The 24,331-nt window shown below is 38.0% G+C and overlaps 2 protein-coding genes and 2 pseudogenes across 30 annotated transcripts in view; 3 read left to right on the forward strand and 1 right to left on the reverse strand.

The window, feature by feature from the left end:
- Positions 1 to 24,331, forward strand: part of Ccdc196 (coiled-coil domain containing 196) — a 132,890-nt gene that overhangs the window by 104,584 nt on the left and 3,975 nt on the right. The window lies entirely within an intron of this gene.
- Positions 1 to 24,331, forward strand: part of Gphn (gephyrin) — a 532,330-nt gene that overhangs the window by 62,852 nt on the left and 445,147 nt on the right. The gene's annotated exons all lie outside the window — the stretch shown is intronic.
- Positions 655 to 948, reverse strand: S100a11-ps4 (S100 calcium binding protein A11, pseudogene 4; annotated as a pseudogene).
- On the forward strand, positions 10,807 to 12,778 carry LOC148005334 (E3 ubiquitin-protein ligase RNF138 pseudogene; annotated as a pseudogene). Its single transcript, XR_015623155.1, has one exon. The product of XR_015623155.1 is annotated as an E3 ubiquitin-protein ligase RNF138 pseudogene (transcript).

Here is a 24,331-nt window from a genome sequence, read left to right on the forward strand (position 1 = left end):
TTTAGGGCTGGAAAGATGGCTCAGAGATTAAGAACTTTTGCAGAGAACTCAGGTTAGGTCCCAATACCCATATGGTAGCTTACTTTCACCTGTAACTCCACTTTTAGAGGATCCCACACCCTCTTCTGATGTCTTCAGAAACATGTGCATATGTGAAATGCATCCATATACTTGGGCACACAAAAACACACTTTTAAGTACACACAAAAATAAAAATAGTTTGAAATATATTTCTGCAGATGGAAAGATGGCTTAGCAGTTAAGAGTACTGACTACTCTTACAGAGAACCTGGATTCAATTCTGAGCTCTAATGTGGAGTCTCACAACTGCCTGTAGCTCCAGTTCCAAGGGATGCAGTGCCCCCTTCTGGCTTCCTCAGGTACCAGACACAGATGTGGTATGCGGGTAGACAAACATGCCATACATATAAAATATAGTACTTATAGTAACACCAATAGTAGTAACAAAACATTTTTTTCAAAAAGCCAAAAAACAAAACCAACAACCAACCAAACAAACAAAGGAGTAAGCTGGAGAGATGTTTCAACATTTAAGAGCACTGACTACTCTTCTAGAGGGCTGGAGTTTGTAAGACCCAGGGTCAGGGGTATTTACTTCAGATGCCCCTGAATGAGACACTGAGATACAGAAGGTTAGATACGTTTCTGGGAAGTCTGGAGGAAGGACTCATGGTACACTATAGCTAAGATGACAATAAGATTGAGAAACTCTTGGAAATCTAGCTGCCCATCACTGTAGAGGTCCAGCTTCTTCATCATGTGGTCAAGGACACCGAGTCCTTCGGGTTCTTCATGAAGGCAGCCAGCTCCCTGTTCATGCAGGAAAGGAACTCAGTTTTGGAGAGTTGACAGCTATTTCTATCCTTCCCCCTGTACTTTAAAAAAAAAAATCAGGGACTTGATGCATCTCTCTGTCTCTGTAGGCATTTTTCCCAAGTTGAGGAGTGAGGCCTGACTGTGACTGGGACTGACAGTGGCTCAAGAATGTTCCTGTGGGTGGAGAATGGAACTCAGCCTAGCTTTGACCTGAGGCGGGTGGGTGTAAGGCTGCCGAAAGCCCCTGGGGTCCTTTGGGTTCATTTCCCAGCATTTATATTGCAACAACTGTCTGTAACACCAAAGATCTGACACCCTCAGACATATATGCAGGCAAAACACTAATGCACATAAAGTAATAATAAATGTTATTAAAAAATTAAAAACTTGCCAAATACAAAGATTAAAACAGAGACTGAAGGAACACCCATTCAGAGTCTGCCCCACATGTGGCCCATACATATACAGCCACCCAATTAGACAAGATGGATGAAGCAAAGAAGTGCAGACCGACAGGAGCCGGATGTAGATCGCTCCTGAGAGACACAGCCAGAATACAGCAAATACAGAGGCGAATGCCAGCAGCAAACCACTGAACCAATAGGACCCCCGTTGAAGGAATCAGAGAAAGAACTGGAAGAGCTTGAAGGGGCTCGAGACCCCATATGTACAACAATGCCAAGCAACCAGAGCTTCCAGGGACTAAGCCACTACCCAAAGACTATACATGGACTGACCCTGGACTCTGACCCCATAGGTAGCAATGAATATCCTAGTAAGAGCACCAGTGGAAGGGGAAGCCCTGGGTCCTGCTAAGACTGAACCCCCAGTGAACTAGACTGGTGGGGGGAGGGCGGCAATGGGGGGAGGGTTGGGAGGGGAACACCCATAAGGAAGGGGAGGGGGGAGGGGGATGTTTGCCCGGAAACCGGGAAAGGGAATAACACTCGAAACGTATATAAGAAATACTCAAGTTAATAAAAAAAAAACTTGCCAAATAAAATATAAATATAAATAAAATATATTGTATACTCCAACAAAATTCAAATCATGTTGGGTACATGAAATAGTATTGAATTTATTTTGGTGCTTTTAGTTTAAAATTTTACTCTTGATTGCATAAATACTTCTATAAATGGAGGAGGGGTTGAAATTAGAATATAGTGTATGAAAAGAATCTACTTTCAATAAAATACAAAATCTTTACCCATATGAAAAATTGTGTTTTCTCAAGAAATAACTAGATGTTATTCCATGCACCAATAAACCTTTTGGTATTCCATGGCATTGGTTATATACAATTGATAGAGAAAAATGTTGCAATGAATATGGCATTAAATTCAAATATAGTAGCTATTGTTTTTCTTTGTTCAATAGCTGTTGCCATTTAACAGTCAGCTTTCATTCTTGTACATTCTCATTATACTTTTTATAAAGGTTAACTTTGGAAGTTTAAAATGTAAAAGTTACTGTTATTATACAAATGATGTTTTGAAATACAGATGCATCATAAACTATATTGAGCTAATGAACATGCATTGATTGCAATGAAAACTTATTTTTGGAAAAATTTGAATATTCAGTATATTGTTATTAACTCCAATTACCATGATAAATAATGTCACTTGAGGTTTTTTTCTTTCTAATACAGTTTTGAGATTTTTTTTGGTCATCATCTTTCTTGTCATATACCCCATTCCTAGGCTAGGGAACCAGTATTTTATCTATCTATCTATCTATCTATCTATCTATCTATCTATCTATCTATCTATCTAATCTCTACATATTTTGTTTTTCTCTCTGCTTGACTTATTTCATAGGTCTCATTGTCCTATAATTTACCCATGTTTCCATCAAGAAGGTTTTCCCTTTTTTTTTTCCTATTTTATAAAAGGCTGAATGAATACTGTTGTTTTTAACAAAACCTCAATCACTAGATTTTATCAGTGAAAACTCGGGATCCAGATGCTGGGATGAAAGGCAGTTCAGAGAGGCAGAGGGTACCCAACTGACCTTTCTCCATAGCCAATGTCCCAAAAGGAAGCTCTTCTCAAATTCTCAAAAACCTCTTTGTTGTGGTAAATAATAAAAAAGGTGCATGGCTGTTCCTGCCTTACTGCTCCTCTGACCCAGGGTGGGGTGGGGTGGGGTGTGTGTCTGTGACTCGTTCCAGCATGGTGCCCTGCCAAGCCGCTGTGTCCTCACTCACAGCTCCCTTGGCAGGTTGCTGCCACGACAGTTTCATACATAGACCGCCTATCTTGTGGCCCTCTTACTGTGGACTCAATTAAGTCACCACATTAAAGAACACACTGCACAATAACCTCTGATCCAATTGATAAGATACAATTTGCCCATTTAGACACTCAAAATCCTATATATACCCATCCCTTAAAAACAGTCATAACAACCTGTATCTATTGGCAGAGAAGAATATTAATCAGCTGCCATGTTCTTCGAGCTTCTTCTCTGACCTCTTTTGTCTCTCCTTTCCTTCTAAAACCCCTGTTCCTACCCCCTGTCCAATGACAGGCCTCATTTTATCTTGTCTGCCTTCACCTGCATAATGACATCAACCTACACTTCACCCTTTTCTGTCTAATTAAAAATTTTTTTCTTGAAAATATAATAGTTGAGCACAACTATTATCATTTTGTAATTTAAAAGCATAAAATATACCTAACCCCCAGTCCAACATATCATTAGTTAAACAGAACATTTAACTATCTATTCCAGCTTAAGAAAGGCTTAAAATCAATGTTATATCCTGACTACCTTGTATACTATCTGATAATAATTAAATATGTATTCTTAAAGTTAAGCAGCCTGGTTAGGATATGAGACTATAATCAGCCTTCAACCCTATCAGAAATCAGAACGACCAATATATCTGTAAATATAGGAAGCCTAACACGGCTTCTAGAACTGGGAGGTTGTAGAGACAATTTTCTACTTGTACAGTCCCCTGTTACTAATATGTGAGAGCAAATCTTCAGCCTTCTGGCCTAGCATCACCTGACAGACTTTTGAAACACTGACTTTTGAAGGGCTGATCATTCTGGCATGGCAGAAATTATCAGTTGGCTATTCTGCAATGTGTCCCTTTCTTGACAGAATTTAGTTTGCAGATGAATTGAGGCAATTCTTGCCTAGTGGCTGTCTTGCCACAATACATCACCTCACCTGGAGGTGGAGATGTTCAAATTCTTTGAATCCACCAAAGGGGATGTTAGGAGCAGACATGTCTCAACAAAAGATAAATAACATTAAATGTCATATTTTTGGATTTCTGATGTTTTTGAAGACCATCTATTTATATAAAGTAATCTGGACTGTTGTCTGTTAATTATCTTAATAAATTATCTTGAAAGCACTCTAACAATAAACTTAGAGCCATGAATTTGCTATCTGGTCCTTAACTCAGATGTTTAATCATCTCAGATTAGTTTTTAAATAGCAGTAAAGGACTGGGTATAAGCCTTGTATACTTTTAAAGTTTTTGTAAGAATAGAGGAAATTTATGCTGATGAAAATCTTAACTTGTATCAAATAAGTTCTATACCAATATAAAGATTATAACTTTAGCTTCGTAACAAATATAAGGATTTTTACCAAATGAGATTATGACTGTACAATCAATTCTAGCTAATTCTTCCCTGTTAAATTATGACCATTTCTAAATTCTCTAGAAAGGCAACCTTAGAATAACCACTTTTAGCCTCCCAAAGTTTAGGGAATTGGGGCGGTGAGTCTTCAATAACTTCTTCAAGCTGTGCGTGGGTGTTGAGATATCGTTGGGGACAGAGGTAGGGAAAAATGAAACAATTGTTGTAGTCTGATGTCTGTCTTGACTGGACCCCGCTGAAAGTCCTTGAGATCAGGAATCAAAGCGGGCCAGTTCAGCATTCTGATGAGCTTAACCAAGCTCTACATTCTGCAATACATAATTCTCAAAACAAAAGGCTTAGTATCAAGGTATCTTTTTGTTTGATTCTCTTCAATTTAGTTTTTCAGGAGGTCTACCTTTATCAACTCTAATCAGTATAAGTCTGGAAGGTGTCCAAAGTCTAATAATTACCCTTTTTAAAAACACAAAGACCAAATCATTCTCCCAAAATACCGTGTTCTTTAGTCTGTAACCAGAAAAGCTTGTATCGTGCACTCTCTCCCAGAGAAATAATATAACCAAAAGACTCAAAATCACACCCATTATGAAAATTAAAACAATTTAAAGGAAAGAAGTAAGCTAAACAATATTGTATGAGCCTGCTTAGACTTTTCTAATCTGTCATACCAAGAAATTAACCAAAAATTCCCTTGGAACCCACATTAAGAGAATATGAGCCTCCCGTTTTTTTGTTTTTGTTTTGTTTTGTTTACTTTAGCGTGTCTTTTTTTATTTTGTGTTAGTTTTTTTCCTCCATCTTTAATAAATGGGGTATTTCTTATCTACATTTCAATTGTTATTCCCTTTCCTGGTTTCCAGGCCAATATCCTCCTAGCCTCTCCCCCTCTCCTACTATATTTGTGCTCCCCTCCCCATCCTACCCCCATTATTGCCCTTTCCCCCAAAATCCCATTCACTGGGGGTCCAGCTTTGGTAGGACCAAGGGCTGCCCCTTCCACTGCTGCCCTTACTAGGCTATTTATTGCTACGTATGCAGTTGGAGCCCAGGGTCAGTCCATGTATAGTCTTTGGGTAGTGGCTTAGTCCCTGGAACCTCTGGTTGGTTGGCATTGTTGTTCATATGGGGTCTCAAGCCCCTTCAAGCTCTTTCAGTCCTTTCTCTGATTCCTTCAACGGGGGTCCCTTTCTCAGTTCAGTGGTTTGCTGCTGGCATTCGCCTCTGTATTTGCTGTATTCTGGCTGTGTCTCTCAGAGAGATCTACATCCAGTTCCTGACGGCCTGCAATTCTTTCCTTCATCTATCTTATCTTTGGTGGCTGTACATGTATGGGCCACATGTGGGGCAGGCTCTGAATGGGTGTTCCTTCAGCCTCTGTTCTAAACTTTGCCTCCCTATTCCCTGCCAAGGGTATTCTTGTTCCCCTTTTAAAGAAGGAGTGAAGCATTCGCATTTTGGTCATCCTTCTTGAGTTTCATGTGTTCTGTGCATCTAGGGTAATTCAAGCATTTGGGCTAATTCAAGTGACCGTAGGTGTGTGGGTTCATTTCTGGGTCTTCAATTCTATTCCACTGGTCTATCTACCTTTCTCTGTACCAATACCATACAGTTTTTATCACTATTGCTCTGTAATACTGCTTGAGTTCAGGGATAGTGATTCCCCCAGAAGTCCTTTTTTTATTGTTGAGGATAGTTTTAGCTATCCTGGGTTTTTTGTTATTCCAGATGAATTTGCAAATTGTTCTGTCTAACTCTATTAAGAATTGGATTGGTATTTTGATGGGGATTGCATTGAATCTGTAGATCGCTTTTGGTAAAATGGCCGTTTTTACTATATTAATCCTGCCAATCCATGAGCATGGGAGATCTTTCCATCTTCTGAGATCTTCTTCAATTTCTTTCTTCAGAGGCTTGACGTTCTTATCATACAGAACTTTCATTTGCTTGGTGAAAGTCACACTGAGGTATTTTATATTATTTGGGACTAGTATGAAGGGTGTTGTTTCCCTAATTTCTTTCTCGGCTTGTTTCTCTTTTGTGTAGAGGAAGGCTACTGATTTATTTGAGTTAATTTTATACCCAGCCACTTTGCTGAAGGTGTTTATCATGTTTAGTAGTTCTCTGGTGGAACTTTTGGGATTACTTACATATACTATCATATCATATGCAAATAGTGATATTTTGACTTCTTCCTTTCCAATCTGTATCCCTTTTATCTCCTTTTGTTGTCTGATTGCTCTGGCTAGGACTTTGAAAACTATATTGATTAAGTAGAGAGAGTGGACAGCCTTGTCTAGTCCCTGATTTTACTGGGGTTGCTTCAAGTTTCTCTCCGTTTAGTTTAATGTTAGCTACTGGTTTGCTGTATATGGCTTTTACTATGTTTAGGTATGGGCCTTGAATTCCTATTCTTTCCAGGATTTTTATCATGAAGAGGTGTTGAATTTTGTCAAACGCTTTCTCAGCATCTAATGAAATGATCGTGTGGTTTTTATCTTTAAGTTGTTTATATAGTGGATTATGTTGATGGTTTTCCATATATTAAACCATCCCTGCATACCTGGGATGAAGCCTACTTGATCATGATGGATGATTGTTTTATTGTGTTCTTGGGTTCGGTTTGCAAGAATTTTACTGATTATGTTTGCCTCGATATTCATAATGGAAATTGGTCTGAAGTTCTCTTTTTTTGTTGAGTCTTTGTGTGGTTTAGGTATAAGAGTAATTGTGGCTTCATAGAAGGAATTGGGTAGCGCTCCTTCTGTTTCAATTTTGTGGAATAGTTTGCATAGTATTGGTATGAGGTTTCTGTGAAGGTCTGATAGAATTCTGCACTGAACCCATCTGGACCTGGGCTCTTTTTGGTTGGGAGAATTTTAATGACTGCTTCTATTTCTTTAGGAGTTATGGGGTTGTTTAAATGGTTTCTCTGTTCCTGATTTAACTTTGATACCTGGTTTCTGTCTAGGAAATTGTCCATTTCCTCCAGATTTTCAAGTTTTGTTGAATATAGGGTTTTGTAATAGGATCTGATGAGTTTTTGAATTTCCTCTGATTCTGTAGTTATGTCTCCCTTTTCACTTCTGATTTTGTTAATTTGGACACACTCTCTGTGTCCTCTGGTTAGTCTCTTTAAGGGTTTATCTATCTTGTTGATTTTCTCAAAGAACCAACTTTTGGTTCTGTTGATTCTTTCTATGGTTCTTTTTGTTTCTACTTGGTTGATTTCAGCTCTGAGTTTGATTTTTTTCCTGCCTTCTACTCCTCCTGGGTGTATTTGCTTCTTTTTGTTCTAGAGCTTTTAAGTGTGCTGTCAAGCCGCTGACATATGCTCTCTCCTGTTACTTTCTCCAGGCACTCAGAGTTATGAGTTATCGTCTTAGCACAGCTTTCATTGTGTCTCATGAATTTGGGCATGTTGTACCTTCATTTTCATTAAATTCTAAGAAATCTTTAATTTCTTTCTTTATTTCTTCCTTGACCTGGTTATCATTCAGTAGAGTATTGTTCAACTTCCGTGTATATGTGAGCGTTCTTTCCTTATTGTTATTGAAGACCAGCTTTAGCCCTTAGTGATCTGATAGGGACGCATTGGATTATATCTATCTTTCTGTATCTGTTGAGGTCTGTTTTGTGACTAATTATATGGTCAATTTTGGAGTAAGTACCATGAGGTGGTGAGAAGAAAGTATATACTTTTGTTTTAAGATAGAATTTCTATAAATATCTGTTAAGTCCATTTGGTTAATAACTTTTGTTAGTTTGTCTATGTCTCTGTTTAATTTCTGTTTCCATGATCTGTCCATTGATAAGAGTTGGGTATTAAAATCTCCTACTATTATTGTGTGAGGTGAAATGTGTTCTTTAAGCTTTAGTAAGGTTTCTTATATGTATGTAGGTGCCCTTGCATTTGGTGCATAGATATTTAGGATTGAGAGTTCATGGATTTTTCCTTTGATGAATATGAAGTGTCCTTCCTTATCTTTTTTGATGACTTTTGGTTGAAAATCAATTTTATTTGATATTAGAATGGCTACTCCAGCTTGCTTCTTCAGACCATTTGCTTGGAAAGTTTTTTCCCGCCTTTGTCTCTGAGGTGTGTTTCATGTATGCAGCAAACTGCTGGGTCCTCATTATGTATCCAGTTTGTTAATCTGTGCCTTTTTATTGGGGAATTGAGTCCATTGATGTTGAGAGATATGAAGAAATAGTGATTGTTGCTTCCTGTTTTCTTCGTATTTGGAGGTGAGATTATGTTTGTGTGCTTGTCTTCTCTTTGTTTTGTTGCAAAATGATTAGGTTCTTGCTTTTTCTAGGGTGTAACTTGTTTCCTTGTGTTAGGCTGTACCATTTATTATCCTTTCTAGTGCTGGATTTGTAGAAAGATATTGTGTAAATTTGGTTTTGTCATGGAATATCTTGGTTTCTCCATCTATGTTAGTTGAGAGTTTTGCTGGATACAGTAACCTGGGCTGGCATTTGTGTTCTCTTAGGGTCTGTATGACATTTGTCCTGTCCAGGATCTTCTGGCTTTCATAGTCTCTGGTGAGAAGTCTGGTGTAATCTTGATAGGTCTGCTGTTATATGTTACTTGACCTTTTCCCCTTACTGCTTTTAATATTCTTTCTTTGTTTTGTGCATTTGGTATTTTGACTATTATGTGATGGGAGGAGTTTCTTTCCTGGTCCAATCTATTTGGAGTTCTTTTTGCTTCTTGTATATTTATGGGCATCTCTTTCTTTAGGTTAGGGAAGTTTTCTTCTATGATTTTGTTGAAGATATTTACTGGTCCTTTGAGTTGGGAGTCTTCACTCTCTTCTATACCTATTATCCTTAGGTTTGATCTTCTCATTGTGTCCTGGATTTCCTGTACGTTTTGGGCCTGTAGCTTTTTCTGTTTTACCTTATCTTTGACAGTTGTTTTGATGATTTCTATGGAATCTTCTCCTCCTGAGATTCTCTCTTTTATCTTTTGTGTTCTGTTGGTGATGCTTGTATCTACGGCTCCTTGTCCCTTCCTTTGGTTTTCTATATCGAGGGTTGTCTCCGTTTGTGCTTTCTTTATTATTTCTATTTCCATTTTCAATTCCTTCACCTGTTTGATTGTGTTTTCCTGCAATTCTTTCATGGATTTTTTGCTCTCTAAGAGCTTCCACTTTTTTACTCATATTGTCCTGCATTTCTCTAAGGGAGTTCTTTATGTCTTTCTTAAAGTCCTCCATCATCATGATCAAATGTGATTTTAAATCTATATCTTGCTTTTCTGGTGTGTTTGGATATTCAGTGTTTGCTTTGGTGGGAGAATTGTGCTCCGATGATACCACTTAGTCTTGGTTTCTTTTGCTTGGGTCCTTGTGCTTCCCTCTCGCCATCAGGTTGTCTCTGGCGTTACCTTGTTGTGTTATTTCTGACAGTGGCTTTACTGTCCTATAGGCCTGTGTGTCAGGAGTGCTGTAGACCTGTTTTCCTGTTTTCTTTCATCCTGTTATGGGAACAGAGTGTTCTGCTTTCAGGTGTGTAGTCGTTCCTGTCTGGTGGTCTTCAGCTGTTCCTGTGGGAATGTGTCCTGAGTCCACCAGGCAGGTCACTTGGCGCAGAAAACTTGGCATTACCTCTGGTCTCGGGCTTGAAGTCGCTCCTCAAGGCTGGATTTCAGCTCTTTGAGGGCAGCAAGCAGAAGGGCCTGCCCCTACTTCTGGGTCCCTGTGCGCAGGGGACCCTCATGGTGTTAGGTATTTTCCTCTAGAGTCAGAAATGTGGGCAGAGAGTAGTGTCCTCTGGTTTCCCAGGCATGTCTGCCCCTCTGAAGGCCTGAAGCTCTCCCTCCCAGGGAGGTTTGGGTGCAGGGAGCTGTTTGACAGGGTCCATTCATAACTGGGCGCAGTCTGGACCGCAGGGCTCCTGCAGCTTTACTGCCCCTATCTTCCTGTTGCCAGAGGCCCTATATAGTTTCCTCTTGTGCCAGGGATGTTGGCAAAGGTGGGCAGAAGTGGCAGTCTCTCCTGTCCTGCAGTCTCAGGAGTGCCCATAAGTCTGGGTTATGAGCTCTCTCTCCCACAGGGTTTGGGAACAGGGAGCTATGGGCCTGGACCAGTGGAGCCTCCTGTTTTAAATATCAAAAATAGCCAGAAACCCTAGCTAGCCAGCATTGTTGAGGCACATGGCCTTAGTGGGATAATTCATAAAACAATTTTATATCCTTTTTATTAATACCAATACCAATAATAAATAAGGAACTTGCCAAACTAAGATTTTAGCCCACAATACATCTATCCTTTAAGCTGTGCAATGCTGCAGGCCCGTGACTCTGGGGGTTGGGAGCTTGTGGTATTCCATGAGCCTCACTGAGGCCTAGTCCCCTGAGGCCTGCACACCTGGGACTGAAACCAGGAGACAACTTAGGAACACTGCTCTGCCTGCCGCCCTTGAGTGACACGGAGTGTGCGGAGCCGCGGGGCTCATGGCCTCTGAGGGCTATCTCCAGACTCTGCTGCCACCTCGACTCCTGCCAGGCACAGTTGCCCACCCCTCGCCTTGTCAACAAGACTTATGACATGTTCTACAGGAAAGATGATTTCTACTGCCCTGTCTGTCAGGAGGTGCAGACTGCCACCTGCCAGCCCGTTTTCTATAGAATATCCTTCCTGACTGCAATGAGAGAAAGTTAGAGTACATTGTCCCCTGTGTCGTCGAAGTGTGACTGGAAGAGAAAGAGCCATAGATTTTGAAAATATCATGAGGAGGGTTTCTGGTAGCTGCAGATGCTGTTCAAAAAAGATAAAATTCTATCGCATTAGACAAAATTACAGATCTTTTAAGTAGTATCAGGATGAATATAGTGTTTCTTCTGGCATTCCAAACTTTAAGATTTCTCATGATTCAGTAAAGAGCAGTAATAGGAGTGAAACATCTGTATCTGATAACACCGAAACTTATCAAGAGGATACAAGTTCTTCTGGACATCCCACCTTCAAGTATCCCTTATGTCAAGACAAGTTTCACCAGACAGTGTTTATTGGATCACTGTAATAGTAACCACCTATTTCAGAGAGTTCCTGTGAATCTTCAGCTAGATGAGGAAATCCGGTATCAAACTGCTGTGGAAGTCTTTTCAAGTAAACATATGATGTGTATAGACATCTCTGCCTCCTTGTTAAATACAAGTGCCACCTTTAAGGACACGAAGTCACTGTTTTCAGTAATTTGCTGTGCATATTAATAAAAATAATAATTCAGTCTATTGTATTAGGCTTTTAATTGAAAATAAAAGTGGGCCACCCTAATTCCATTCTCTAGACAGTTACTTTAACTGCATGGAAAGTGTTGTATTTCATATCTCTTATCTTTCTCTTCCTTGTATTACATATTCTGAATGTTTCTTTAAGTTGGTTTTGATATTTGATACAGTTCCTTCTATTTAGTTCAGAGAATTCTGAATGATGTGATTCCTACAAAACTAAAAAGCCTGAGCCCTTTGTCAGAGCTGCAGAGTAGAGTCTTTAAGTACAAGGTGAAACAGTCCAAAGGGGCTTTTCAAACGTACATTCATTCATAGCTGAGGGGTACAATAGAAAACTGTATTTATATAATGTTTAGTATTTTTGAGGATTAGTGAAATTTCTTTAATAATTTTTACTTTGAAAGAATATTGTACAAATGTTTCTTCTTTTACTGTTAGAAGAACATATCAAGAGAAGAGAAAAAGTTTTCTTTGGTGGTGTTTGTTATTTCAATCTAGGTTGAGTAATTTGTAAGCCCAAATATGTTATACAACCGTTCTTTGTAGTCAGTATTTCTCACTAGCTGATGAAACGTTTCAGTCAGTGAACGATACGTTACACTTAAATTAGTTTTTTAAAAATCCAAAGTTGCAGATGTATGTGGATATATACATAGAATTTTTCATGTATATATACACATATATATCTTTGCTTCAAGTTTTTCAGGTTATGTATAGAATTTCTATTAATGAGTCTTAATAATGGGCAAGCAATATAGGATTGAAGTATTTATCTCATTTGTTTAAAATTTTGTATGTTACCAAGATTTTAAAACAGTAATCAAAATACTGTGTGGTATGGTTGCCTGTTTTTACACCTGAAAAATGTGTGAAACGGTGCCCATTTGTTATTTTTGAAAGTAATTCATAGCTGATGTGTGCTGAGAGATTTTACCAGCTACTGCTTCACTACATTTTAGTCAAAAGCAAGTTTGTTCTTAATCTTTAGTATAAAGTAATGTAGAGAAGGCCGAGTCGCAGAGCGCAGGGTGAAGGGGGATTCTGACATTCCATGCTAACACAACACTGTGATGTTTTCTTTAAAATAAATAAATGCAAAAGAAAATCTTTTGTAAAAAAAGGTATATTTTGATTTTAATGTCCTTGTTGACTTTTCTACAATGAACATTTTTTAACTTGATTTAATAAAAATGTTAATTTTGGAGGAACAGTTTTATAAAAACCTTTTTCAGTTATACAGTAATGACTTTATTTATGTTCAGTAATATAGACTCACAAGAAGCCACATCTTACTACCTTTTTTCCCTGTTATTTCTTGAATGTGATGTTTACTGTGTCTAGCACTTTGAGTTGACATACAAGAGTATAATTCTAGGAACATCTATATAATGAACTCTTTAAAAGGAGACGTCTGCCCACAGAAGCAATAACTTGGATTCTTTTGAAGTTAAATTTAGCCAGTGTGTTGCTAAATCATCCTGGGATGTACAAACTTAAAGGGAAACTTGTACTAGAGATCATTTTGGAATCCTGTTTGAAGTCTTGTGGATGAGTTAAATATTAATATATTTATAGCTTTTTCATGAGAACTATCTCTTTTGCATTAGGAACTTATTGAATATGGGAAAAAGTTTTAAATTCTTCCTTTGTCAGTAGATTAAGAACAAGGATTGATTTTACAATTTAATCCATAGGGGGAAAGCCTCAGTAGTCTTGTTTAGTACCTATCAGGATAAAGGAGAGAAGCTATAGCAATATGCTGACATACCACTTTCATGGTACCAGTTAGGAAAGCCATTTCTCTTTCAACTTAGTTTAGTCTATGTCCTTCAATACAGTATTGCTTTATTTTTCAATTAAAAATGGTTTTCTCCAGAGAGGGAGGGAAAGGGAGGGAGGGAGGGGGAGGAGGAGGGAGAGGGGGAAGGAGAGAGGGAGGGACAGTGAGCTAGTTAGGTGGTCTCTGTATGAAACTGGTGTGGCAGTAACCTGCCAAGGAAGCTGTGAGTGAGGACAGGGCTGCTTGACAGGGTGCCATGCTGGAACAGCTCATGGAACACTTGGATCAGAGAGTAGTTGGAGGCACAATGGAGCTGCTGAGAAAAATTAGTGCTAGTTCCAATGGCCTACCGGAGCAGGAATTAGCGAGGGAGCGGCCACCAGGGTACTACTTGCAGGAACCAGGACCGGTCTACCTTATTTTTTAGTTTTTTTTTTTAAACTGTAACAGTTCCAAACTTAATGTCTCTCCTTCTACTTCTGTACATCTGTCTGTCCTCCTGACTTCCCATTCCTCTCTTATGTTTCTTTTTCTTAATAATTCTGTGTCCATTCCTTGTCAACTGGTTGCTTGCTCTTGACCTATGTGACTTATTTAATCCTGTTTACAGTATTCAAGAAGAAAGCTCTAGAATTAAAGGTGTGTGCTAAGGCAGAGCTACATCACAACTAGAAACATTTTTCTTTTCAGTAAACAATACAGTTTCAGGGTTTACAGTGTGACCAAATATCTTGCAACAGAATAGTTCTCTATTGTAGACATATACCTTATTTCATTGTCCAGTTCATGCGTTAATTGAATATCATAGAAGTGAACATGGGTGTGAAAGCTATCTCTTTAACACACTGATTTTATAGACATTGGCTGTATATACTTAGAAGTAGGATTTCTGGATCATATGGTATTTCTATTTTTAAATTTTAAGAAAACTCCATAGTGTTTTTACTAGTGGTTATGCTAATTACATTCTCACTAGCAGCATGAAGTGGTTCCTGTTTCTTTACAAGTTTTTTTTTTATGGTTTTTATGTCTTTTTTTTATCATAATCATTCTAACAGCAACATTTCCTATTTTAGCAGATCTCATACATGCACCATTTCAGTTTTAATTTATTTTCCTGTGTGTGTGTGTGTGTGTGTGTGTGTGTGTGTGTGTGTGTGTGATTGTGTTTTATGAGTGTGGTGCATGTGAATTTATGTACACAGATACATATACTTATTCACACACAGAGGCTAGGGGGAAATGTCATCTGTCCTGTTTTTTCTCTCTCCACTTTATTCCTTTGACTGAACATAGCTAGGCTGACAACTAACAAGCTCTAGAGATTCCTCTGCCTCTATTTTCCACATTGGGATTTACCATTACCATTGGTGGCAGTCTTGCCCAGATTTGTGAGTGCTATATCTAAACACAGCTTCTTATGTTTGTGTAGCATATGTTTTTACTCCTAAGAACTATCCTCCCCTCCCATCCCCATTGTACTGTAAGAAAAAAAATACCAAAAATTGCCAAACCATGGTTTTGAACTTTTTTCCATGAACCTATCGATCAGTTGGATTTGGCGTCTTTTGCATCTTTCTCTATTTTGTAAAGATTTATTTGTGTGTGTGTCTGTGAGTGTCTCTCTGTCTGTCTGTCTGGAGTATATGCGTGCCTTAACATGCGTGCAGACATCAGAAAGGGATTGAGTGTCTTCTGTCTATTCCTTTGAGACAGAGTCTCTCCCCAAATCTGGAGCTTATGTTTTCTCAGCAAACCTGGAAGTTAACAAGCTCTAGCAATCTTTTTATCTCTATCTCCTTATAGGTAGATATGTAGATGTGTGCAGGATGCCTAGCTTGTTCAGTGCATGCTAGGATTCAAACTCTCATCCTTAAGATTTTGCAGCAAGCATTCCGAACTGCTGATCCATCTTACCATTCCTTGAATATCTTCTTTTAAGAATAGTTTCTACAAGTACTTTTGTTCAATTTTAAAATCAGGCTTTTTTTTTTCTTGCTCTTTAGTTGTTTTAGTACTTTATAGACTTTGGACTAAATGCTTATCCCCCTGTATGTTTATTCAAAGTTTTGCTCCCATTCTGTGGGTTAATTCCTATTCTATTCATTATGATTCTTACTTTGCACTGTTTCTTTAAGGGAAGTAGTTATATCCTCTTTACAGGCCTCTATTGTCTTCCCGAGATGGGATTTAAGGTCACAATCTTGCTCTTCAGGTGTGTTAGGCTATCCAGAGCTTGCTGTAGTAGGAGTAGTAGTCTTGGGTTGGAGCAGGCCTCCCAGGAGGCAGGTGGAACTGTGTGTCCTGGGTTGGAGCAGTTCTTTGGGATTAAGGGAAAGCTGTGGAGTGGGGGTGGGGGTTATGTACTGATCTGAGAGTGCAGATGGAGGTGCAGGCTGAAGGGAGCTGGTGATCCAACAGGGTGGGGCAGAGCCCACATCTTCTAGGCTCTGTATGGTCCTTGCAGGCAAAGGTATCAGGGCATGGGTCTTACCCATATCCCTCATTAGATCAGGTTTCCTGGAAGTCAGCAGGGCTGTGGGGTGGGGTGAGAGGGCTATGTGCTAACCTGAAGCATAGATGGAGGTACATACTGGAAGGGAGCTAAAGTGCATTCTTATAAGCTAGTATCATGCCATGTTTTATCATATAAAGAACTTACCCTAACTGTAACTGTGATGTGCATTCTACCCTTCAACCTACTTCCATGAGTTCATCTTTCCTAGATTCCACAAGTAATAGATGTAGCATTTTTCTTTCTATACTTGATTTATTTTACTTAATAATATGTCCCTTAGGTTGATCCATCATGTCATAATTAATAGCATTTTCTAACTTTGCAGGGCCTAATAGTATTTCATTTTGACTATAAGTACATACATATGTATGCAAATGTGCAAATGTTTCATTTAGTTGCTGAAAGACCTTTTGCCTAGTTTATTGTATCTAATGGAATTTAAATGTTCAATACAGATACAAATACTCAATGCACTGGTCTTATGCCCTCTGGATATTTATATAATACTAGAATTACTTTGATCATATTGTGGTTCTGTTTTAACGTTTTGAGAACTGTCTCCAGTATTTTTTATAATTGATTGTACTAAATCAATTTACTACCTGTAATGTGAAATGCTTGTCTTTTCACACATCCTTAGCAACACTCAACCCACCCAACCACCCACAGAGGTGAATGCTAGCAGCCAACCATTGAACTGAGAACAGGGTCCCCATTGGAGGAATTAGAGAAAGGGTTGAAGGAGCTGAAGGGATTTGCAACCCCATAAGAATAACAGTACCAACCAACCAGAGCTCCCAGGGACTAAACCACTATCCAAAGAGTACACATGGACAGAGCTATGGCTCCAGCTGCATATATAGCAGAGGACGGCCTTCTTGGGCACCTATGGGATGAGAAGCCCTTGGTCCTGCTAAGGCTGGACCCCCAACCCCACCCCCACCACCATTCAGTGCAGGGGAATGTCAGGATGGGAAGGTGCAGAGGGGTGGGTGGTTGAGTGGGAAAGGGGATAACATTTGAAATGTAAATAAAAATATCCAATAAAATAAAAGATAATTCCCATTAAAAAATTGCTTGATAGCATTTTAAGATCTTCCTACAATAATGGTGTTGGCTATCCTTAGTCTGTACTCTTTTACTTTTTAGTCACAGTAGGAGGTGAAGGATTTTTTTTTAAAAAGGTCTTATTTTTATTTGTATTTAAATACTATGCCTTACCAATAGTTATGTGTTCACTTCTCTTTTCAAAAGTAGGACTCTCCACATATGTCAAGGATCTTGGTTATAGATATAATTAGTATCACTCTGGTTATTAGGGTTAGAAGTTACTAATAAACTTTATACTAACCCAGTCAATCCTATGTAAAATATTCTTATAATTCTGCCCCTAGTGCAATGCTATTAGTCATCTACCCTGCCAAAATTTCTTTTGATCTTTCTTTTCCTTTATTTAGAATTGGAATGAAAGATTTTCTGAAAAATGTCTGAAAAAGTAAATGATATATAAGAATAGCAGGAATTGTTTTCAATTCTGGCAGGATATTTGCATATAGTCCTCATATTCTCTTAGTGCAGACATACAACTGTCAACAAGAGATTGGCAAAACTTGCCATAATTTAGTAGTATTCTAGGTTACTTGAAGAAAAAACAATTATAACATAGAACATTACAGGATTTTAGCCTTCCTGTATAGATTTATTAGATTAGCCCTTATGACACATATCAATGGAGCTTAAGTGCAAAGTACAGAGAAATTGTTATTAGGATAAGTTGGATTTCCAGTGACTCTACCAGGTGGTTTGGTATTTGGCCCTAGATATTTAATCTCTGGATTTTAGTGTCATTCAACAATACCACTATGAAATTATAGTGGGAATGATAATTTGAGAAAAGCAGTGCTATGAACTGTTTTTTAAGTTTCAGTTATTTGATAAATATCCAACTGCTCACTAGAAGAAAAGCATAAGGGTATTAAAAGCAGATAAACTGACTGGAGAAAAAGGAAAAGTAGTATTTCATGCCCTTTAAAGATTAGAATAACTCAAAAACAATAAGATTGAATAATGCTATTTCAAATTATGAATTATTTAAGTAGTTAGACTTCATTTTAGAGAGAAAGCCTGGTAGGAAAATTTATTTTAGTAATTTTGATACAAAAGAAGAGGTTGATTAGCCAGCATTTATTAAGAGGATATGGACCCCTTTTTGAGGGGAATATTAACTTAAAAAATGAAGAATTTCATGATGGCACTTTGATATATACCTATCATTTTACATTGTTCTCATCTATACTCCTCCATAGCCTTCCCCATATCCCATTCTCTAGCTGGTTTTCTTTATTCTACTACACCCACTTCTGTTTTCTTATTGCATGTGTTCCCTTGCCCTATTTCCTACCCCCTTAAGATATTTCTTTCTCTGCTCATGATCCATGATCCCCTTTCTATTACACACACACACACACACACACACACACACACACACACACACACACACACACACTCTTAAACTTAGGCTCCAAATTTAAAAAAAAAAAACATGGGAAGATTCTAGTCATAATTACATAATTTTTTTTTTTTGTCTTTTGTTGTCAGCACTAGAGCACATTTAGGAAAGCATTTTCTTTCCATTATTTTCACCAAAATCCCTATCCAAACAAGTCCCCCAATAAACCCAGACTGTAGAAGCTATGCTTTCCATGTAAATATAAGTCTTTTAGATTTAAATCTCTCTTAGTAAGACTATGAGGATGACATATAAGACTGTGTCTGAATTAATTAATTAATTAATTGATGAATAAATAAATAGTGCTCATTTTTTAAAATAATGGCTTTATGGTTCCAGCTTCTATGCAATCAGGTCCCAACTATATACAGTAAGGCTTCAGGGTCGCCCCAAATTGTAAGTTACCAGGTTAGAATTCAATATTTCAGGCTTCAAACTAACATGTAAAACTACAGCCCTGGGATCAAGAGTCTAGGCTACAGGAGACATGGTGTGCAAGGCTGCCTAGTAGATGCCAGCACTAGTCTTGGTTTAACAGGCTTAGGCTCTAGGACCTCCCAGATGAATCCAGATTTCAGACTGGCTTCCTTAGACCTAAGATTCAAAGTCCCACACCTGTAGACTAAAGTTTTAAGACCACATACAATGGTTTGAATGTGTCCTCCAACTTCCAAAGTTAAAAATACATATTCCCTGATGCAGCAGTATTATGCGGTAGGTTCTTTCAGAAGAGCTTACCTCTTCCCTGACAACTAGCTTTCATGGTACCAGAAAGTGCCATGCAGACTTACAAAGGAGGAAAGCCACTTATGACACCTATTAACCACAATAACCCTAAAAGGGGCAAGCTTACCTGTGTGGCAATGAACAGCTTTCTAATTGGACTCAACACACATGTAACAAGAAGAAAATCATGCCTAGTACTAGAAACCTAGGCAACTACCAAGGGCTAATGAAGCCATGAATCTTGGAGGAGAATGTACAGCCCCCACTTTACTATATCAGTATAATTCCTAATTACATTATAAATATTTTTTCTTATACCTAGAGGTAAGTGTAATCCTCACCTTTCATCAAGGAAACTTTCTTTGCAATTACAGAAAACTGTACCGAATCAAACTCCAGAGTTATGGACTTCAGTCTCAATGTATTCATTAAGCAAAACAACTATCCACCTACAGCTTAGGGATCATTGTAGAAAAGGGACCAGAAAGATTGTAAAAGCCAGAGGATCAGGGGGTTTGCTATGGGATTGTGTTGCCTAGTTAAGTCAGAAGATACACCCATAAAGCTTCAACATGACTGCCTGAACAAGGATAACAATAGACAGGCAAGAGTTGACAGAGGAAGCCCAGAGGCTTCAACTCTTCATAAAGACCTACAGTCAACTAAGGGATATATGCATATTTCAGAATTCTCTAGAGGAACACAACTTAAGAGAATGAATCGATCTGTCTGTTGGTCTATATCTATCTGTCTGTCTGTCTGTCTGCCTGCCTATCTATCTATCTATCTATCTATCTATCTATCTATCTATCTATCTATCTAATCTGTCCATTTAAGTATCCTAGGGGATTTATTAAAATGGCTTATAGTCTGTGGTGTAGCTATTCCAACATGACTACTAATGGAAGGTCCAAGAATCAGTAGTCCATGAGGCTGAATGTCTCAGTTGGTTTTCAATATATGGCAGAATTCCAAAGAAATAGGCTGCAATGCCAGTGAAGGAATGTACTTGCTAGCAAGAACAAGTAAGCAAGGAAAGACAAGCTTCCTTCTTCCGTATCCTTTATTTTGGCTGCCAGCATCAGATGAAACCCAGATTAAAGGTGGATCATCCCACTTAAAAATATCTGGATTATTAAAAGTGGCTCTTCCTACCTCAAAGATCCAGATTAGAATTGAATCTTCCCACTTCAAATGATTTAATGAAGGAAAAAAAAAAACCTCTCAGAAGTGTGCCCAGTCCTTTGGGTTTTAATTAATTCCAGATGTAGAACCATAGCCATCACAGTATATAATAACAATTAATAAAAGAACAGGCCATGGATTTGAAAATGGAGGTGTGTGTCAGAAGGTTTGGATAGAAGAAAGTAAAGTAGGGAATGATGTAATTATATTAAGACCTCGAAAAAAAAAAAGAAATAATTGTAAAAATGGATACAATGTTGAGTGAATACAGAATTGGGGGAGATATGAATATGATAAAAATCCATTATATCAAAGAATTAATAAAAATTAAAAAGATTTCTATTGGTCAAAGTTTTGTTGCCTGTTAGTAGAAAAAAACTCAATTCATTAGAGAATTGAAATCATGCATGATTATGAGAGAAATGCAAAGAAGTAAAAATTTGTAGAAACACAGAGAAAAGTAATGAATCAACTATCCTGTGGTATAAGAATCAGTAGAGAAGTTAAAAGTTTGCTAGGGTAATAGGAAACCAGGTATTTCAGACGTGGAGTGGGGTTTCCAACTACTGGAAGACTAAGTGTATAACAGGCTGATGCCTCTGTTTCGATCTTCCACCTGTAACCATAAATAATCTTCAGAAATCAATGGCCTTGGTTTCACTTCTGCTTTTAAGTCTTGTACACATATCTCTGGGTTAGTTTTGAACAAATTAGAGAAATAAGTCTCAAGAAATTAGTTTAGCTGGTCTGAGTGAACACTATAAAATCACAAAAATGTGTTTCAAAGACTACAAATAGAATACATTAAACACAATCAACTATCAACAAGAAGTGTATTGACAAAATCTATTCCATTGATATACCTGTCTGTGTCTGTACCAATACCCTACAGTGTGTATCACTAATGCTCTGTAATACAGCTTGAGGTCAGGGATGGTGATTCCCCAAGAAGTTCTTTTATTGTTGAGAATAGTTTTTGATATCCTTGGTTTTTTGTTATTCCAAATGAATTTGCAAATTGCTCTTTCTAACTCTATGAAGAATTGAGTTGGAATTTTGATGGGGATTGTATTAAATCTGTAGATTGCTTTCACCAAGATGGCCATTTTTCAGTCCTACCAATCCATGAGCATGGGAGATCTTTCTGTCTTCTGAGATCTTTGATTTCTTTCTTCAGAGACTTGAAGTTCTTGTCATATAGATCTTTCACTTGCTTGATTAGAGTCACACCAAGGTATTTTATATTATTTGGGACAATTGTGAAGGGTATCATTTCCCTTATTTCTTTCTCAGCCTGTTTATCCTTTGAGTAGAGGAAGGCTACTGATTTGAGTTAATTTTATATCCAGCCACTTTGCTAAAGTTGTTTATCAGACTTAGTAGTTTTCTGGTGGAACTTTTGGAGTCGCTTAAGTATACTGTCATTTCATCTGCAAACAGGGATATTTTGACTTCTTTCTTTCCAATTTGTATCCCTTTGACCTCCTTTTATTGTCTGATTGCTCTGGCTAGGACTTTAAGTACTATATTAAATAAGTAGGGCGAGAGTGGGCAGCCTTGTCTCATCCCTGATTTTAGTGGGATTGCTTCAAGTTTCTCTCCATTTAGTTTTAATGTTGGCTACTGGTTTGCTGTATATTGCTTTTACTATGTGTAGGTAAGGGCCTTGAATTTCTGATCTTTCCAAGACTTTTATCATGAAGGGGTATTGAATTTTGTCAAATGCATTCTCAGCATCTAATGAGATGATCATATGTTTTTTTTCTTTGAGTTTGTTTATATAGTGGATTACATTGATGGATTTCTGTCTATTGAACCAACCCTGCATCCCTGGGATGAAGCCTTCTTGATCATGAGGGATGATCGTTTTGATGTGTTCTTGGTTTCGGTTTGAGAGCATTTTATTGAGTATTTTTGTGTCGATATCATAAGGGAAATTGCTCTGAAGTTCTCTTTCTTTGTTGGGTGTTTGTGTGTGGTTTAGTTATAAGCATAATTGTGACTTCATAGAAGGAATTGTGTAGCGTTCTTTCTGTTTCAGTTTTGTGGAATAGTTTGGCCAGTATTGGTATTAGGTCTTCAATGAAGGTCTGATAGAATTCTACACTAAACCCATCTGGTCCTGGGCTCTTTTTGGTTGAGAGACTTAATAACTGCTTCTATTTCTTTAGGAGTTATGGGAGTGTTTATATGGTTTGCTGATTCTGATTTAACTTTGGTACCTGGTATTTGTCTAGAAAATTGTCCATTTCATCCAGATTTTCTAGTTTTGTTGAATATAGGCTTTTGTAGTAGGATCTGATGTTTGTTTTTTGTTTTCATTTTCTCAGATTCTGTTGTTATGTCTCCCTTTTCATTTCTGACTTGGTTAATTTGGATACTCTCTCTGTGCCCTCTGTTTAGTCTGGCTAGGGGTTTATCTAACTTGTTGATTTTCTTAAAGAACCAGCTTTTGGTTTTGTTGATTCTTTGTATAGTTCTTGCTGCGCCAGCTCCAGTGGAGCCGGTCTGACACGAAACAATCGGAGTCAGCAGGCCAGAGATAGGTGTTCCTTGGAACTTGGTCTCCTGGAGACACTTGGCCACTTCCTTCTCGACTTTCTGCCTAGCTGATTCAAATAGGTATGATCGGGAGTGACATATTTGCTCTTTTGTTTCTTTCTACTAACAGGAACATCAACCTGACTTGGTCTTTATGGACGATGCCTCTTTTGAAAGCACTAGCAAAAATTAAGAAGAATCAAAATAAAACCCTAAGAGATGTGGTCAATAACTTACAACAGGAAGAATTAACTGTAGAAAATCCAGACCTTCTAGATAGTGAAAAAATTAAGGTGCTAGCTATTAGAGGGAAAAGTTCCGTCAATTATAAAAAATTCAAACATTTAGGAATTCCTATTAAGTAGTTACATGGAAAAAAACATTATTTAATTAGAGGAAGGTGGTGGGCCCCTCCTTTGGGTAAAAACAGCATGAGTAGATACAGGACTACTACAGAACCATTCCCCTACACGGGGACATATGATGAAGAAGGTAATAGATGGGTTAATATTGATGGAAAGAGAGTATTATATTATTCTTTAAATTTTATAGAACACTTGGCCAAATCACGTCCCCATGCTTGCCTATTATCAAAAGGAACTATCCTATCTTTAAAAAGACAACTACATAAATTTTGGCTAAAAGAGAGTAAAAGACTAAAGATTCCTTACAGCTGACTGTCCTGTTGTTACCTGAGAGATGATATTTAGAGATCGAGATAAATGAGGTATATGACCACCATCTGGCACCAGTCTGATTCTCAGATAAATTTATTTCCTTTCTTGCTTTCTGTTCTGAACTTCATGTAAACTGTTAAACTTTTTCTTGGTTATTGTTTGAGTGTACCCTGGCAAGGAGTCAAAAAATTAGCTCCTGTTTAAACATTGTATATAATCGCAAAGCAGATTTCAGTAAAATCGCAGCAGATTCAAACCACCCTGAGTGTGTTGTGTCCGTCTGACATTTCGCTGAACCTGTGCCTTCCTGAGTACCAGAGCCCAGCTTCTCCATGGTGTTCTGTCTGAGTGGTCCGTGGCAAGTTCTTTTTGTTTCTGCTTGGTTGATTTCAGCCCTGAGTTTGAGTATTTCTGGCTGTCTACTCCTCCTGTGTGTATTTGCTTCCTTTTGTTCTAGAGCTTTCATGTGTGCTGTCAAGCTGCTAGGGTATGCTCTCTCCTGTTTCTTTTTGGAGGCATCCAGAGCTATGAGTTTTTTTCTTAACACTGCTTTCATTGTGTCCCATAGGTTTGGGTAGGTTGTGCCTTCATTTTCATTAAATTCTAAAAAATCTTTAACTTCTTAATTTCTTCCATGCTGTCACTGAGTAGAGCGTTGTTTAAGTTCCATGTGTATGTGGGCTTTCTGTTGT

Source organism: Rattus norvegicus, chromosome 6, assembly GCF_021556685.1.
Source record: "Rattus norvegicus strain SHRSP/BbbUtx chromosome 6, alternate assembly SHRSP_T2T, whole genome shotgun sequence".
Classification (NCBI taxonomy): Eukaryota; Metazoa; Chordata; class Mammalia; order Rodentia; family Muridae; genus Rattus; species Rattus norvegicus.